This window comes from Garra rufa, chromosome 22, assembly GCF_049309525.1.
Source record: "Garra rufa chromosome 22, GarRuf1.0, whole genome shotgun sequence".
NCBI classification, from domain to species: Eukaryota; Metazoa; Chordata; class Actinopteri; order Cypriniformes; family Cyprinidae; genus Garra; species Garra rufa.
The window spans coordinates 19,426,714-19,432,718 of record NC_133382.1 but is presented as its reverse complement, the minus strand read 5'-3'; positions in this window follow the sequence as shown (position 1 = coordinate 19,432,718).

Genomic DNA, 6,005 nt, shown 5'->3' with positions numbered 1-6,005 from the left:
AACATCGATGCTTTAAACTGATCAAAAGTGATGATAAAGACATTTATAATGTTACAAAAGATTTTTATTTTAGATAAATGCTGTTCTTCTGAAGTTTCTATTCATCAAAGAAACCTGAAAAAACTGTTTTTGAACAGCAAATCTGAAAATTAGAATGATTTCTGAAGGAAATCTGTGACTGGAGTAATGATGCTAAAAATTCAGCTTTCAAATCACAGGAATAAAATAAAACTTTAAAGTATATTGAAATAGAAATTTTTAAATAGTAAAAATATTTCAAAAAGATACTGTTTTGCTGTACTTTGGATTAAATAAATGCAGGCTTGGTGTGCAAAAACTTTTGACTAGTATTGTATCTGTCAATATTATTTAATGGACAATGAACAGTTTTTTAAAATTGTTTTTTATCAACTTTAAAGATTAGATACTGTAAAAATATCTATAACTCATTGTGAGTTAATGCATTGTAAAGTGTATAAACTATTAAACAATACTTATTGCACCAATACTTGCAATAGGTTAAGTTTTTTGTCTGTACAAGCTTACATTTATTAGTCCATAAAATCATATAAAATAAATAGCTGTAAATAGCTACACTATGTATCTACCATGTCCATTTGTTTTGTCTTCCTGCGTACTTTCTGCAGTCTCCCACGATTATGTAGAAAGTGCTGGCGTTCAGGCCCGTTAACTGTGATTCCTGTTTTGAGATCAGTGCCAAAAAGGGAACGGATCCAGTGGAGAATTCTTAGCTTATCATGGCAATGTTTACGGAGATCAGATTTGAGTGATGTCCTGGGGCTGGCTTTCCTCTATGCTACCTCATAATGAACTCTGGGTTAACAAATAGCGAGTGTTGAAGTTTGTAATATCACGTTTCGCTTCAAAAGCTTCAAACAGTCCACAAAGGCATTTAAATATGCGCCGAGTTATTTTCACACATGATCTGATGATGACAAATGCCTCTGAGAAAACAATGTGATTCTTTCTTTCCCACACTTGATGGTTATTCTTGATAGTGAGGTGATTATTAAGAAATGTAAGATAAGCTTGCAATTGAGTGTAGTGTACACAATGTTACAAGTCTAATGTTATCAGAATTTCCGCCCTCCCGTGCTTTGAGTTATTTTCTGCTTTGGGCTTTTTGTTTATTTCCTTTCTGACTTTAGACATGTTGTGTACTCAAAACTCACTTCAGGCTCATCCTGTTCTTGAGCTGCACTCTTTTAAAAGTGTGTCTTCCTCTTACAATATTCACTGTGTTTAGTCTAAGCCAGCATCTCTTTGTAGAGATACTGATCATCCTGTATTTTCCATGATGAGAGCCTGATGAGAGACTAATTACCTTAATCCACAGAGAAACTGCAGGGCATGTCTTTAAGGGAATAATTTACCCCAAAATTAACATTTGCTGAAAATTTACTTACCCTGAGGCAATCCAAGATGAGTTTGTTTCTTCATTGCCACAGATTTAGAGAAGTTTAGCAGTAGATCACTTATTCACTAGTGGATCCTTTTGCAGTGAATGAGAGTTCAAACAGCTGATAAAAACATGACTTAAAGGAGTACAGGAGTCAGAACAAAAATGTACACATAATGTACTCTTGTCATCCAAGATGTTCATGTCTTTCTTTCTTCAGTCGAAAGGAAATTATGTTTTTTGAGGAAAACATTTGAGGATTTCTCTCCATATAATGGACTTCTATGGTGCCCCTGAGTTTGAACTTTCAAAATGCAGCTTCAAAAGGCTCTAAACAATCACAGCCGAGGAAAGAAAGGTCTTATCTAGCAAAAAAAACAATTTATATACTTTTTAACCTCAACCTCGTCTTGTCTAGCTCGGCAAAACAAGCATTTGAGATTAAAAAGTATATAAATTGTAAATGCTTTTCGAAAATAACAGGTCGTTTCGCTAGATAAGACCCTTCTTCCTCGGCTGGGATGCCTAGATCCCTTTAGAGCCCTTTGAAGCTGCATTTAAACTGCATTTTGGAAGTTCAAACTCGGGGGCACCATAGAAATCCATTATATGGAGAGAAAACCTCAAATGTTTTCCTCAAAAAACACCAATTTTTCTTCTGAAAGTTACTGCCTTGTGGAATGAAATCTGCATGTTTGTAATAAATAAATTAATTAATTTAATCCATTTTAACTTTAAACTTCTAGCCAAAATGTGTCCATAATTCATAAAAATGCTTCCTCCAGTGAAAAAGCTTTGTGACTGTTGTGAGTCATGCTGCGTATCATTGTAATGTTTTTATCAGCTGTTCGGACTCATTCTGACGGCACCCATTCACTGCAGAGGATCTATTGGTGAGCAAGTGATCTTCAAATCTGTTCTAATGAAGAAGAAACAAACTCAACTATATCTTGGATGGCCTGAGGGTGAGTACATTTTTGGAGAACTTTTCCTTTAAGCACATTTGCCCAGTGTTTTGTCCATGTGAGTGAGATTGTGTTTCTTGCTTACAGCAAAATACCATTAGGCCGTTAGCCGCATGTCAATAACGTTATCTTGCTGGATCAGTGTGACGGGGCTTTGGTTAAATCCTACATGTAAATATGCATTTGAAAGACAAGACAGACAGAGATATCACTAGAAAGCAGATGTTTCAGGTTTCAAGAAACAGGTGGATAATGCAGTGTAAGGGATAAGGATCAAGAGCACTTTAAAGTAGTGGGGGTAGAGGAAGGGAGAAGGCGGCTGGGGAAATTTTTGCCGGTGAAAAAGGATGTCTCCTCAGGAAATTACTTTCACATAGGTTACAAAGCCTGCCAAGGATTTAAACTCAGCATTTCATTCTGTTTAAACTATTTAATCCACATAGTAAACTTATAAAAACAGAAAACCAAGAATGTAGTGACCTATTTAGATAGACTATACTCCTGTTTGGGTGTGAAATAAAATTCCTTCAGTCTCACAAAGCGACACAGTCATGCTGTTTCTCGGCTTTATGCTGTTAGGCATATGACAGACATGTTTATAATTCTCTGAGGTAGTGTCTAAATCCAGATTCAAGGACAAGTCTAATTCAAGTATCATATCCTTTTTGGTAATATGTTCTATAGGCTACAGTTGTCATAAACTGCCATAAACGTTCAAAAAGTAATAATATGTACCTTTAAGGTACTAATTTGTACCCTTTGGGTTAAATAAGGTACAAAGATATACCTTTTGAAAGTGTTTCCACCCCAGTGACAACGTTTGTACCTTTTCGTCTGCTTTTCAGAAGTCTCCAGTTTGTGTCCATGACAAGTCTCAAATAATTTTATTCACAAATCTTTGTTCTGTAAATAAAAACTTCTAAAATCTGTTTTTTAGATCAGCCATCTAAACTGCAAGATATATGGCCAGAACTTTCTTAATGGGACTGAATTTGCTTTTGCTAGCTTTTGCTTGATTAATATAACAACAATGCAAACTTGTTCACTGTGTGATACTGTAGCAATGGATGTTTTGCCATTGTTTAAGTTTTCCCTAAGGGCAGAGTAACAGAGTAAAAAATGGGAAAATCCACACAACAAATGACAAAAATAAATAAATAAAATAATAAATAAAAATACAATAAAATAAAAACATGAAATCTGACCTGACCATATATGGAAGACCATTTCTGTCACTTAAAAATGCATCCATATCTGTCAAAATTATGAGATACTAGTCAAAAGTTTTTGAACAGTAAGATTTTTAATGTTTTTAAGAGTCTCTTCTGCTCACTAAGACTGCATTTATTTGATCCAAATTCAGTGAAAGCAGTAATATTGTAAAATATTGTTATTATTTTAAATAACTTTTCTTTTTGAATATATTTTAAAATGTAATTTATTCCTGTAATCAAAGCTACATTTTTAAGCATCATTACTCCAGTCCTTAGTGTCACATGATTGTAGAGTTTATAGAGTAAATGAATGCTTTTATTTAGCAAGGGTGCATTAAATTGATCAAAAGTGACGATAAAGACATTTATAATGTTACAAAAGATTTCTATTTCAGATAAATGCTGTTCTTCTGAACATTCTATTTATCAAAGAAACCTAAAAAAAATTCTACTCAGCTGTTTTTACATAATAATAATAAAAAATGTTTTTGAGGAGCAAATCAGAATATTAGAATGATTTCTGAAGGATCATGTGACTGGAGTAATGATGCTAAAAATTCAGCTTTGAAATATCAGGAATAAATTACATTTTAAAATATATTCAATTAGAAGTTATAGCAGTTATATAATAGTAGGAATATTATACAGTTGTAATAGCAGTTTATTTTAACAAAAGTAATTTTATTTAAACTTAGTATGTTTGAATGAAAAGTTTGATTTTTTTAAAATCTTTTAATTATGACTTAGTATCTCATAATAACACTTTACAATAAGGTTCATTAGTTAACATTAGTTAACTACATTAGTTAACGTACTAAGTATGAACAATAATTGTACAGCATTTATTAATCTTAGTTAATGTTAATTTCATAATTTATTAATGCATTATTAAAATCACAAGTTGTATTTGTTAATATTAGTTAATGCACTGTGAGCTAACATGAACAAACAATGAATGACTGTAATTTCATGAAAATATGTAATAAATAATGTACAGACAGGCAAGGCAGAAAAACACACATGCACACAGTAGGTAACCTTAAAGCCGGAACAGGAACACTGAAACTAAACCAACTAATAAGGGGGTGCTAATTACAAAGACAGGTGCAGGGAATAACACTAATGACAGGAAGACCAAATATGGGTATAGAGGAGAAACCAAGACAGACAAATTGACGCGGTGTTACATTACTCCCCCTCCCGGAAGGCGCAACCCGCACCATAGAATGATGGAAGACATGACTAAAATGGACTGGTAGGTGGAACCATTGGAGAGGGCTGGAGAAAACAAAGTCTATGAAGGAGGATGCTTCGGAGAAGGACAGATCAGGAGGACAATCAACAGAGTCTAGGGTGGTGATGACGGAGGAAGGAGCAAAGGAGGAAACAGAATAGTCCAGGGAGGTGACGACGGAGGATGGAGCCAAGGAAAAAACAGGAGGGGTCCGGAGCAGGAGGATCCAGGTGTGACTCAGGCCTCAGGCATGATGGTGGCCCACGGTGGAGCAAACGGAGGGAGGAGCCATGGTGGAGGAAGGGCTGGCGACTTCAGGGGGTGACCGACGGAGGCGGAGCAGGTGGTGGTGGAGCCCGAAGCGGAGACAGAGAGCCGAAGATCCTGGGGGACACAAAGGATCCGGAGGGCCAAGGTGGAGCCCAAGGCTCTCGCAACCAAGGCGGAGATCCGGAGGTCCGCGGCAGAGCCGGAGCAACAGAGGACTGAGGCGGAGCTGGAGTGAGGGAGGAGCCCAATGGAGCCGGTGGGATGGAGCGATGAGGTCCAGCCAGAGGAGTAGAGTCCCGAGGTGATAGCGGGAGGACGACCGACCAAGGTGGAGGTGGAGGGACGAGGGAGCCTGGTGGAGCTGGTGGGTCGATGGGCAACGGTGGAGACAAGGGAGCTGAGAGCCAGGGTGGAGCCACAGGTTCGGAGGGCCGAGGCGGAGTCCGGGACTCTGAGGCTGGAGGCGAAGATGAGGGATCCTCCAAACATGATACCGATGGAGACTGGCAGAACCGCGGGAACCCCAACGCACAGATGGCGGGCTGAGGGCGGAGCAGAGGGGATCTCAGGAGACAGCGGTGGTATGGCTGATGCAGCGTGGCAGACAGAAATTGGCAAAAGAGTGAGGGTGGGTGGGAAATCCAGACAGGCATGCCATTCCGGGCAGACCGATAGTCCAGGACAGACAGATAATTCAGGGTAGGTAGATAGTTCAGTATCAAAATCTATTAAGTCCCCAGAGTCCTGCGTTTGCTCACCCTCAGTTGTGGTGCAGTGGGCGGTGCTTCTCATAGCCCCCTCTCGCTCCACATCGGTTTCCACCGTCGGGGCATTGTGGCCTGCTCTCACACCTGATCGGACATAATGGGCTCAGGCTCCGTGGCGATCGTTCGCTCTGTTGC